Genomic DNA, 13,912 nt, shown 5'->3' on the forward strand with positions numbered 1-13,912 from the left:
TGCGTAGGGGGCCCCTGTATATTAAGAACCAGCACAGGGCTTTGTTGAGCTGGTTCTGGAAAATCAGGGGACAAAACGAGCAGGGGTCCCCTGAAAATTCCAGAACCAGCACCGAACTCTGTCTAGCGGGGGGATAATGCCACAGCCAAGGAAAACCTTTCACCGGTTTCCCTGGCCAAAGCATTATCCCTGACCGTTAGTCAGTCCAGGCCGGGGATCCCTGGGGAGTTGAGGACCCCCCCCAATAAAGGGGTCCCCCTCTCCAGGGCACCCCAGGCCTAGACTGATAGCCCGGGGCTATCCCCGGCACCCTAGGGCTTTGGGTGCCAGGTTGATAGTGTTAGTGTAAAGTCAAGTGTAAAATTAAAGTTTCCATATTGTCTTTAGTTGTAGAACCACAAGTACCAGCAAGCCTCCCCTGCATGCTGGTATTTGGAGAACCACAAATACCAGCATGCGGGGCATTACGGGCCCGCTGGCACTTGTAGTTCCACAACTAAATACGTAAATAAACAAACATACACCGTGAAAGTAAAATTTTAATAAAACATACATGCACACTCACACTCACACTTACTCACCTAGTATCCGAAGTAATCCATAGGGGTGTACCTGAAAAAAAAATCCATACTCCCCTCTCCTATGCGTCGATCACGTCCTCTTCTCCAAGTAGGCAATCCAGGGGTTAAAATAAAAAAAACGCAGAAAAACCCGATCCATACGGACTGAGCAAAGGTATGTGTGTACACATACCTTTGCTCCGCGTAAATGACCGGGGCACACGTGTGCCCCGTCAGTGAAGGGGCCGCCAGCCAATCAGGGAGCATCTCCGTCGGAGCAGCTCCCTGATTAGCTGAATGCGGCCAGCCTGTGTGTCCCATAGACTTCTATGGTGAGAAATCCCCATTGAAGTCTATGGTGGGAACCGCTACATCGTAGCCGCAAGTTTAATTGAGGTTAATCTTGTGGTTACATCAATGATACAATGTCGCGACATCAGATCAGATCAGACTTCAGATACTAGGTGAGTATGTGTGAGTGTGCATGTATGTTTTATTAAAATGTTACTTTCACGGTGTATGTTTGTTTATTTACGTATTTAGTTGTGGAACTACAAGTGCCAGCGGGCCCGTAATGCCCTGCATGCTGGTATTTGTGGTTCTCCAAATACCAGCATGCAGGAAGGCTTGCTGGTACTTGTGGTTCTACAACTAAAGACAATATGGAAAATGTATTTTTACACTAACACTATCAACCCGGCACCCACAGGAATAGGGTGCCGGGGATAGCCCCGGGCTATCAGCCTAGGCCTGGGGTGCCCTGGAGAGGGGTACCCCTTTATTGGGGGGGTACCCAACTCCCCAGGGATCCCCGGCCTGGACTGACTAGCGGTCAGGGATAATGCTTTGGCCGGGGAAACAGGTGAAAGGTTTTCCCTGGCTGTGGCATTATCCCCCCGCTAGAAAGAGTTCGGTGCTGGTTCTGGAATTTTCAGGGGACCCCTACTCGTTTTGTCCCCTGATTTTCCAGAACCAGGACAGCTCAACAAAGCATTTTGGCCCCTGTATTTTTAGAACCAGACCAGGCTTTATAAAGCCCAGGGCTGGTTATGCTTTTGGGGAGGGGGTGCACGTCATTTTATTTTTAATTTAAAAACATTTAACATAAGTACACACAGAAACATGTACATATCTCATGGATATGTGCATGTTTCTGTGTTAATCTGACCTGCTCACGATGTACTCGCTAGCCTACTCGCTAGCCTGAAGCAGGTCTATTATTTGGGGACTTTTGGTAATCCTTTTTTTTGCGAGTCTGAAACAGACACCCTATTACATTGGGCGAGTTGATTGTTTTCAATGTGAAAACATCTGGATGCGAGTTTGAGAATGGGGAGTTTTAGTAACTCTGAAAAATGCGAGTTTTAGTGAACAGACACCCTATTACATTGGAGAGTTGTGAAAAATTGCGAGTTTAGCACCAAACTCGCAATTTACCAAAACAGACTACCTATTACATTTGGCCCATGGAGTGAAACATAGGGCCTGCTTCAGAGCCGCTCGTAAGCGGTCGCTCGTTCGTTCCGAGCGATGTTTGCCCAACCGCACATGCGTACGGATCGTAATACGCATGCGCGAACCAGTCAGTGCGACTGAAAATTGTTTGTTTGCTAAATTGCGAATGCCTGCTATTTTGAGTGACAGGAGGAGGCGTATGTGGGTGGTAACAGGGGAAGGTGCTTGAAAACGGGGAGTGGAGATCCGAACGCAGGCGTGCTTAAAGGTCAAAACGGGCGTTTTATGGGTGTGCATAATTAATACAGCAGCGTCATTGACCACGTCACTGGGTTATTTTATAGTCAGAACTGCTCACAAGATTGGGGTAGGAAAAACCAACCCCAAGAATAGCGAGCAGTTCATACGCTGGTCGATGTACTCGATTAATCTAATAAATAGGGGACATGACGTAGGATGCGAGCGGCCAGGGGGCGTAGTTATTCAAAAAACGACCGCAAGTTTTGTTCGCTCGTTCAGACATAGAGGCGTGAACAGACCGTAAAGAGCGAACGGTTCATTTGAATACAAAAAAGAAAAAAAACCACACCAAAGCGCAACCGTGCTGGCAGCAAAGAAATATCATAAAAACAAGTCACCCAAACTTGCAGAATACATGTAAAAACAAAACAATATGATAAACAATCCTTGCGCCGACACTCTTCCAATGAACTGTTCAAATGATTTCCAATGAAGGACAGAAACTTTGGAGTAACCAAACCAAAAAGAAGAAACTACATATGGTGCAGTAGGTCCATGTAAAAGTAGTTTAATAATAAATGACACAATAAAAAAAGTGGGGGTTAGCCCTCGTACCAGATGAATGATAGACAGCGTTCACATCATTAATGATAGACAGCGTTCACATCATTTTCCATGTGGGCATCCTTCAAAGTTGAAAAAGGAGAAAGAAACCTTTATAGGTTTATTATACATCTGCTTCAAGTAAGCTTTTACGTAAGCACCTTTGCTGATCCCATTCATATATATGGGTCAAAGAAACCTTGAAGGGATTCACTTATATTTCTTTTAGGTAATACTAATGTGAGCATTCATATCTATATATTCTCACATTGCATGAGGTGTAAATCTTTCCATCTGACACCTGAGGAGCACCCTCCGTCGTGCGCATGCGCAAGTCGGCACCATCGACCCTCTTGCGAGCGGGTCTGAATCGTCCCCTAAGTTCAAAAATCCAGCGTGCTTCAACTTGTAGCAGTTTGCCTGCTCTGCCCCCCCTCTTAGGGTTTTGGGGACATGGTCAATCACAAAATGCTTCAGTTGATTTAGTGTGTGACCTATTTCGTCAAAATGCCTGGTGACAGGCTGTTCAGATGTATTGCCCGAAATGGCCGCCCTGATGGCTGACCTGTGCAAAGCCATTCGTTCCTTCATCATTCTTACAGATTTGCCAACATATAGGAGGCCACAGGGACATACGATAACATAGATGATATGATTAGAGGTACATGTCACCACATGTCTGAGTCTGTATGATTTTCCTGAAGAGGGATGTTGAAAAGAGGAACCAGTGATCATGTTATGACAAGTGGTGCATCCGAGACATTTGTAACATCCTGGTGGTTTACTCAGAAACCCTGTTTGTCTGTTCGAATCTTTACTGAATGTAAATCCATTTTACAACAGGAATCCAACCTTCAATGGGTCCGTAAATTGAACATGCAGTGTGACAATTATCGGAGAGAACTCACCTTGTTCAAACGGAACAAACATAGGACTGTATGCGAGGATTATGAAACCAATAAGGTATATAGAGGGCTACACGGAGGTGAACCTGGTAATCATAAACCATATAATCCGAAATCTAAACATCATTGGCGCAAACAGAGGGAAGGGCAAACCAAGGACAACATGACATCTAACGGCGACAGCGAGTTCATGTGTCCTGACTCAGAGGGTTCATTAGATCAAGTTGGTGTCCCTTTAGGGGTGGAGGCACCCAGGGATTTAAGGACAGGAGGACGCTCACCCTTAGGGGGGGCCAGAACGCCAGGAATAAGGTCCGGGGAGAAGGAGACGGTAGTTTACAATCTATCACAACATGCTCTCAGCAATATAGAAATGAGAGTATTGGAGAAAGGCCTGTCCTTCGTCCCTACTAATCCTTTTAAATAGCTCACCTGGCAGATTGATTTGCACAGATTTGCCCGTAAATTAAGACTCAAAGAACATTTCCAGAATCAGACTCCTGCTCATATACAATCTCCATCCCGGGACTTTCTTATGTCCAGATAGATTTCTACATTTGACCCGGTTTCATCTAATCCCTCCATCAAATCTTTTGTGCCCCTCCTTGACGAATCAGTGGTTAAGTATTCTTCGGCAACAGTCAATCGAAATTACAATTTAACTACATCGGAATGGAAAGCACTCATGAGCCTGGGATCATACAGGGATATAGTCATCCGTCCGGCGGATAAGGGGGGTGGAGTCGTTGTACTCGACCTGATGGATTACAAAAAATGAAATATACAAACGACTATCAGACAGAAGCACGTACAAACCCTTAACTACAGACCGCACCACCGGCTACAAACTTGAAGTAGATTCTATTCTTGATGCAGCCATGCACAATGGCCTCATTCCCATTAAAGTATGCGAGGCTCTGAAGTAAGAGCACCCTGTGATGCCCATACTATTTACCGTGCCAAAGATTCACAAGGACGTCACGCATCCTCCGGGCAGACCAATAATCTCGGCACACAATTCATTATTTCAACCCATCTCTGTGTTCCTTGATACTACCGATCTCCTCAAAGGACTAATGGATATTGGAACGGTGCCGGCAGGCATGATTGTTTGTACAGTGGACATATGTAGTCTGTACACCAGCATTCCCCATGCACAGGGCCTAACGGCCATGAGGAACTTTTTGATACAAGAAAACATGGACATTGTTGATTTGGAATTTTTCCTTAGCCTGCTACAGCTTACGCTCACTAGAAACTTTTTATTTGACGGGACCTTTTTTCAACAAACATGCGGATGTGCCATGGGGAGCAATGTCTCCCCATCATTTGCCAATATCTTCATGTTTTACGAGGAGAAAGAAATGTTTTTTTCGGACTCTGAAGCTTCTAGGCACATTTACAAATACTTCAGATACATAGACGATGTGTTTATTCTATGGACTGGAGGGATCCAAGCTTTTGAACAGCTGATGAGACATATTAATAACAGAGTGTCCCCCATCAAAGTTACCTATCAGGTTAACATTAACTCGCTCAACTATTTGGATGTGCTCATTTCTATTCACAATGGTAGCCTACATACTGAAGTCTACTACAAACCCACTGATAGGAATACACTCCTCAGGACAAACAGTCACCATCCAAGGGCTCTTAAAAGAGGATTACCATGATCGCAGATGATCAGAGTTGCTAGGACTACGAGCGAATATGCTAAATTGGAAGCAGCTCTTGATGGAGTGGTCAGAAGATTCCATACCAGAGGCTATGAGCTAAACCTTCTACTTAGACATAAAAATGAAGTGTTATGCATGCCCCGGTCTAGCCTCCTTAGTAGTAGGCCTTGTAAGCAAGATGCTTTTATCCAGTTTGTTAGTGAATACAACACTTCAAGTCCTGTCATCCCAAAGGTCATTAGAGCCCTGTGGCCTATATTGTCCACGGATGGTAATTTAAAGTGCTTTAGAAACAAGAGGAATATTCCTGTTAGACCAGGGGTAAAAATATCAAAGACATTATAGTCCACCCTGAAATCACTTGCTTTGATAATAATCAAGATTCGAACAGACAAACAGGGTTTCTGTTCGTAACCAGGATGTTACAAATGTCTCGGATGCACCACTTGCCATAACATGATCACTGGTTCCTCTTTTCAACATCCCTCTTCAGGAAAATCATACAGACTCAGACATGTGGTGACGTGTACCTCTAATCATATCATCTATGTTATCGTATATTCCTGTGGCCTCCTATATGTAGGCAAATCTGTAAGAATGTTGAAGGAACGAATGGCTTTGTACAGGTCAGCTATCAGAGTGGCCATTTCGTGCAAGACATCTGAACAACATGTCGCCAGGCATTTTTCCGAAAAAAGTCACACTAAGTCAACTGAAGCATTTTGTTACTGACCATGTCCCCAAAACCCTAAGAGGGGAGGACAGAGCAGGCAAACTGCTACAAGTTGAAAAAGAACAGAATACAAAACAGCGCTAATTGACAATAGATATTACACTTTATTGACTAAAAAAACTTAAAACACTATTAAATATAAAACCATGTCATCGGCATATAAACCCTGGAGCACTATTTTTGGATATAGTCCTCAAGCATGGATATTAATAGGCAGTTGATATTGTCCTGGAATAATATTTGGTCAAGGCAATCCAATTTAACAGCACACCAGTGCTGTATATTTACCCACTGTATGTAGAGATCCACATTGTCCTGAATTAGCGATGGTCCCACACTGAGGTTTGTCCAACGCAGATGACTGGACTGGATGGTTAGAAGTGGGTGGTGTAGACAATAAATCCAAAGTCCCGGGTGGCGGCCACCACATGTGATGCCAAATAATGCCAATAATCCAGATGATGTAGATAGTAAATCCAAGTGTCCAGGGGCAGCTGATAATCACCTACGCGTTTCACTGCTCTAGGCAGCTTTTTCAAGGTGTCCAAATGATGCTAAGGCTAGCTTTAAATAGTGCTCCATATTAGCATTAATCACTCTCAGCTGTTGGCAATCAATTGATTGTCCATAATAGTTTTTCTAGTCATATATATTAAAAAGCAGACATTTTAACATCAGGAGGCAAAACCTTTGGTAATCTATATGAATAAATAAATGGAGGAATACTTACTATTTCTATTATCTATTCGTTATAAACAAATCCCGATCATGATATCTCCATTACTGCGGAAGTTATTTACTTCCGCCGTGGTGACCTCACGCGTCGGGTCCAGTCATGTTATTGGTACGCAGCGTACACGCTGCGTCTCACCAGGATACACCACGGAAGTTGTAAGCCGTGGCGATGTCACATGTCTAGCCTAAGGTGCAGTGTTGGTGCGCAGCGTTAATCCCGCAGCGTCCCTTCACCATAGCAACCAAGGTGCCACATCTATACTACTGATCCCCGATCTTACCCCACGAATTGAAATATTGATCAACACGTACATTGAATACAAACAGTTGGAATATATATCACAAATCAGATTCAATAGGTACCTCAATTAACAGCGGGGGATATTAAATTATAAAAAATAATAACAAAAATATAATAAAAAATATATTGATATATATACAAAAATATAAATATAAATAAAAAGATGATAATGAATAATAAATAAAAAATAAATAAAAATAAAAATGAATATAGCAATGGATTAGAATACAATATAACTATTCATAAGATTATACATATATATGTAGGTTTTCAGTATATGAGTATTGAGTAGATGATAATAAAATATAACAATTAAAGTATAAATATAACACTACAGCCTCAATCAATAACTATCACCATTAGGATCTAGAATTGATTTGTCTCCCTAGATAATAGAATATTTTATATGTACATATCTATATACAATAGGACTAGATAGCACTAAGCACATTCTTATCCATTTAAAAAAACCTATAGTTTTTTGTGGCAACCATGTCTTCATAGGGTTAATTTCAGTGTCGATTTTAATTGATTTGAAAAAACTGGGAGCCAACAAAGTTTTGAGTGATTTGTTCTTCCTAAAAATAAATTTTGGATTAGGTGGAAGGCACTCTCGAAGAATAGTATCGTTTTTAAGAATACCATAGTTTGATTTCACAATTTTCTTTATAGCATTCGAAGCCGTATTATATTTAGAAATAAAAGCTAGATCACTTATCTCTTTTTGTTTTTGTTGTTGTTGGAGTTCACCAACCTTTAGGGTTAGTAGTGATTCTCTATCAATCTCCAAAGTCTCTCGATATGCCTTATCTAGAAAAGAAAGATTTGTCGAACAAGCAAAAACCATGCTTGAAACCTTTTCAACAAGAGGTTATCCCAAATACATACTAGATAAGGCATATCGAGAGACTTTGGAGATTGATAGAGAATCACTACTAACCCTAAAGGTTGGTGAACTCCAACAACAACAAAAACATAAAGAGATAAGTGATCTAGCTTTTATTTCTAAATATAATACGGCTTTGAATGCTATAAAGAAAATTGTGAAATCAAACTATGATATTCTTAAAAACGATACTATTCTTCGAGAGTGCCTTCCACCTAATTGAAAATTTATTTTTAGGAAGAACAAATCACTCAAAACTTTGTTGGCTCCCAGTTTTTTTAAATCAATTACAATCGACACTGAAATTAACCCTATGAAGACATGGTTGCCACAAAAAACTATAGATTTTTTTAAATGCGGAGGAGGAAGATGTACCACATGCAAGCATGTGAATAATAAAACTTTTGCGGTGACCAACTTAAGGGGGGAGGAAAAAAGAATTCTGGATTTTATTAATTGCAACACCGATTGGGTGATTTATTGTTTGCAATGTGGGTGCCATCTTAGATATGTAGGACATACCACTAGCACACTTAAAGTGCGTTTTATGGAACATCGAAGAAATATAATAAAGAAATTAATAAACCACAGTATTCCTAAGCATTTTTTGGAACATCATGGGGGCAATCCAGAGTCTCTGAGAGTAACAGGATTGGAATTTATTCCCCCCACGGTGCGTGGGGGTGATAGATTCAGAAAATTGTGCCAACAAGAAATTTACTGGACCTTTCATTTGAATACACTCTTTCCGAGTGGTTTGAATGAGGCTCTGGAACTTAATGTGGTCATGTAACAACTGGATAAGAATGTGCTTAGTGCTATCTAGTCCTATTGTATATAGATATGTACATATAAAATATTCTATTATCTAGGGAGACAAATCAATTCTAGATCCTAATGGTGATAGTTATTGATTGAGGATGTAGTGTTATATTTATACTTTAATTGTTATATTTTATTATCATCTACTCAATACTCATATACTGAAAACCTACATATATATGTATAATCTTATGAATAGTTATATTGTATTCTAATCCATTGCTATATTCATTTTTATTTTTATTTATTTTTTATTTATTATTCATTATCATCTTTTTATTTATATTTATATTTTTGTATATATATCAATATATTTTTTATTATATTTTTGTTATTATTTTTTATAATTTAATATCCCCCGCTGTTAATTGAGGTACCTATTGAATCTGATTTGTGATATATATTCCAACTGTTTGTATTCAATGTACGTGTTGATCAATATTTCAATTCGTGGGGTAAGATCGGGGATCAGTAGTATAGATGTGGCACCTTGGTTGCTATGGTGAAGGGACGCTGCGGGATTAACGCTGCGCACCAACACTGCACCTTAGCCTAGACATGTGACATCGCCACGGCTTACAACTTCCGTGGTGTATCCTAGTGAGACGCAGCGTGATACACGCTGCGTACCAAAAACATGACTGGACCCGAGGCGTGAGGTCACCACGGCGGAAGTAAATAACTTCCGCAGTAATGGAGATATCACGATCGGGATTTGTTTATAACGAATAGATAATAGAAATAGTAAGTATTCCTCCATTTATTTATTTATTCATATAGATTACCAAAGGTTTTGCCTCCTGATGTTAAAATGTCTGCTTTTTAATATATATGACTAGAAAAACTATTATGGACAATCAATTGATTGTCAACAGCTGAGAGTGATTAATGCTAATATGGAGCACTATTTAAAGCTAGCCTTAGCATCATTTGGACACCTTGAAAAAGCTGCCTAGAGCATTGAAACGCGTAGGTGATTATCAGCTGCCCCTGGACACTTGGATTTACTATCTACATCATCTGGATTATTGGCATTATTTGGCATCACATGTGGTGGCCGCCACCCGGGACTTTGGATTTATTGTCTACACCACCCACTTCTAACCATCCAGTCCAGTCATCTGCGTTGGACAAACCTCAGTGTGGGACCATCGCTAATTCAGGACAATGTGGATCTCTACATACAGTGGGTAAATATACAGCACTGGTGTGCTGTTAAATTGGATTGCCTTGACCAAATATTATTCCAGGACAATATCAACTGCCTATTAATATCCATGCTTGAGGACTATATCCAAAAATAGTGCTCCAGGGTTTATATGCCGATGACATGGTTTTATATTTAATAGTGTTTTAAGTTTTTTAGTCAATAAAGTGTAATATCTATTGTCAATTAGCGCTGTTTTGTATTCTGTTCTTTTTTATCTATTGGAGATTAACTATCTCCTTGTTACAGCTGCTGTGAGAAATACCTCTTGTCAGCGCCCTCTATAATTATTTATAGACCGCTTGCCTTGCTACAAGTTGAAGCCTGCTGGATTTTTTAACTTAAATCCATCAGCCCGCATGGTCTCAATGAGAAGTTATCATGGAATGTATTTAAATGATTTCTCATATTTTTAGATTATTTTACATTATTATTTAGTTAGCTAGTTTCTAAAGTAGTGATGAGAATTTTTCTGATTTCTCCATTCCCATGTCACATACACTTTGTTTTAGTCACATCATTACACCTTTCACATTTTTTGGCACTATGTTTCACTCCATGTCTTTAAGTCGTTTTTTTCAGTTACCTCATTTACCTACAATATCCTGATTCACACACTATACACACATTGACACGGTCACATTCTTCATCACTCTTTCACATTTTCATTATACCACCATTAGGTTTCAGACACACACGGTCACATTTTTTCACATATTGTACTTTACATATTAGACACATTCAGTCATACATTGACACACTTCAGATTCCATGGTTATTAAGTAATTGTTTATTTTTATTTTTACTTTCATTCTTCCTTGATGACAGTTTGCTCAATACGATATCATTGATATTGCCCTGTGTTTTTTCTCTAAGCTGTCCTTGCAATTACCCATATATTTGCATATATTTCAGTTAGTTTTCATGTCATATGTTCATCTGCTGTTTATTTCTTATGCTTTTACATTCTTCTTGGTTTTGGTCTTTTAGTCACTCATTTCCCCCTTCAGGGGCGATGTGGTGGTGAGGCACTATTCTGACACTTGATGTTTTCATTTTTATGCACTTAGCATTTTTCGGTGCCCCGATCACCATGGTGACTGGACGCTCCATGCGCGGTGATGCAGCAGCCGGTGACGGGCTTCCGGTTCTCTCTTGGTGTGTGCATGCTGTGAGGGCTTCTCCCTATATAAGGTTAGTAAGTTTTTATTTGTTTATACACCTTGATTAAGGGACGTTTGTGTCCCGAAACGTTGGACCATGTATTGATCGCAATACACTATTTGTACTTTCATTACTAGTCCGTGAGTGCCGCTGTTTGTTTTCACACTGTATGTATCCATCTTTACTCCAGAAGGCACCGTGGTATGTTGTTCTGCTGAATTGAGTGCCGATCCGAATACTTTTATATATATATATATATATATATATATATATATACATACAGTCAGGTGCATAAATATTGGGACATTGACAGAATTTTCATATTTTGTCCTCTATTCACCACCACAATGGCTTTGAAATGAAGCAAACAAGATGTGCTTTAACTGCAGACTTTCATATTTAATTGACGGTTATTACATCCAAATCAGGTGAACGATGTAGGAATTACAGTGGTTTCTATATGTGCCTCCCACTTTTTAAGGGGCCAAAAGTAATGGGCCAAACTAAACAATCCTAAATCTAACTTTCACTTTAATACTTTGTTGCAAATCCTTTGCAGGCAATTACAGCCTGAAGTCTGGCACGCATAGACATCACCAGATGCTGGGTTTCATCCCTGGTGATGCTCTGCCAGGCCTCTACTGCAAATGTCTTCAGTTCCTGCTTGTTCTTGGGGCATTTTCCCTTCAGTTTTGTCTTCATCAAGTGAAATGCATGCTCAATCGGATTCAGGTCAGGGGATTGACTTGGCCATTGCATAACATTCCACTTTTTAGCCTTAAAAAACTCTTTGGTTGCTTTTGCAGTATGTTTCGGGTCATTGTCCATCTGCACTGTGAAGCGCCGTCCAATGAGTTCTGAAGCATTTGACTGAATATGAGCATATAATATTGCCCGAAACACTTCAGAATTCATTCTGCTGCTTTTGTCAGCAGTCACATCATCAATAAATACAAGGGAACCAGTTCCATTGGCAGCCATACATGCCCACGCCATGACACTACCACCACCATGCTTCACTGATGAGATGGTATGTTTTGGATCATGAGCAGTTCCTTTCCTTCTCCATACTCTTCTCTTCCCATCACTCTGGTACAAGTTGATCTTATCTGTCCATAGGATGTTGTTCCAGAACTGTAATGGCTTTTTTAGATGTTGTTTGGCAAACTCTAATCTGGTTTTCCTGTTTTTGAGGCTCACCAATGGTTTACATCTTGTGGAGAACCCTCTATATTCACTCTTGTGAAGTCTTCTCTTGATTGTTGACTTTGACACATATACACCTACCTCCTGGAGAGTGTTCTTGATTTGGCCAAGTGTTGTGAAGACGTTTTTCTTCACCAGGGAAATAATTCTTCTGTCATACACCACAGTTGTTTTCCGTGGTCTTCCGGGTCTTTTGGTGTTGCTGAGCTGTCCGGTGCGTTCTTTCTTTTTAAGAATGTTCCAAACAGTTGATTTGGCCACACCTAATGTTTTTGCTATCTCTCTGATGGGTATGTTTTAATTTTTCAGCCTAATGATGGCTTGCTTCACTGATAGTGACAGCTCTTTGGATCTCATATTGAGAGTCGATAGCAACTGATTCCAAATGCAAATGTCACACCTAGAATCAACTCCAGACCTTTTACCTGCTTAATTGATAATGAAATAAAGAGGGAATAGCCCACACCTGTCCATGAAATAGCTTTTGAGTTGATAGTCCCATTACTTTTGGCCCCTTAAAAAGTGGGAGGCACATATAGAAACCATTGTAATTCCCACACCGTTCACCTGATTTGGATGTAATTAAATCTGAAAGTCTGCAGTTAAAGCACATCTTGTTTGTTTGAAAATTCTGGCAATGTCCCAATATTTATGCACCTGACTGTGTATGTATGTATGTATGTATATATATATATATATATATATATATATATTGCACCGATTGTGCAAGTTGTTGCACTTTAAAAGATGAGAGAGGTCTGTAATTTCCATCAAAGGTACACTTTAACTGTGGGAGACAGAATCGGAACAAAAAATTCCAGAAATCGAATTGTATGGTTTTTAAACAATTTATTTGTATATTCTTTATGATAAAAAATATTTGGACAGCTACCAAACAGCAAGAATTCTGGCTTTCACAGACCTGTTACTTCTTCTTTAGGAAGCTCATCTATCCTCCACTTGTTACCTGTATTAATGGCACCTGTTTGACCTGGTTAACTTTAAAAAAGACACCTGTCCACATTCTCAAACAGTCAGACTGCAACGTCTCCACCATGGCCAAGACCAGAGAGCTACCTAAGGACACCAGGGACAAAATTGTAGACCTGCACAAGGCTGGGATGAGCTACTCGACAATAGGCAAGCAGCTTGGTGAGACGAGATCAACTGTTGGCGCAATTATTAAAAAATGGAAGAAATACAAAGTCACTGACAATTTCCCTCGACCAGGGGCTCCATGCAAGATCTCATCTTGTGGGGTATCAATGATCTTGAGAATGGTGAGGGATCAGCCCAGAACTACACGGGGGGATCTGGTCAATGTCCTCAAAGAGCTAGGACCACAGTCACAAAGGTTATCATTAGTAACACACTCCGTCGTCATGGATTCATATCCTGCAGCGCCTGAAAAGTCCCCCT

The sequence above is a fragment of the Taudactylus pleione genome, unplaced genomic scaffold (assembly GCF_031769625.1).
Source record: "Taudactylus pleione unplaced genomic scaffold, aTauple2 ptg000009l, whole genome shotgun sequence".
Taxonomy (NCBI): domain Eukaryota; kingdom Metazoa; phylum Chordata; class Amphibia; order Anura; family Myobatrachidae; genus Taudactylus; species Taudactylus pleione.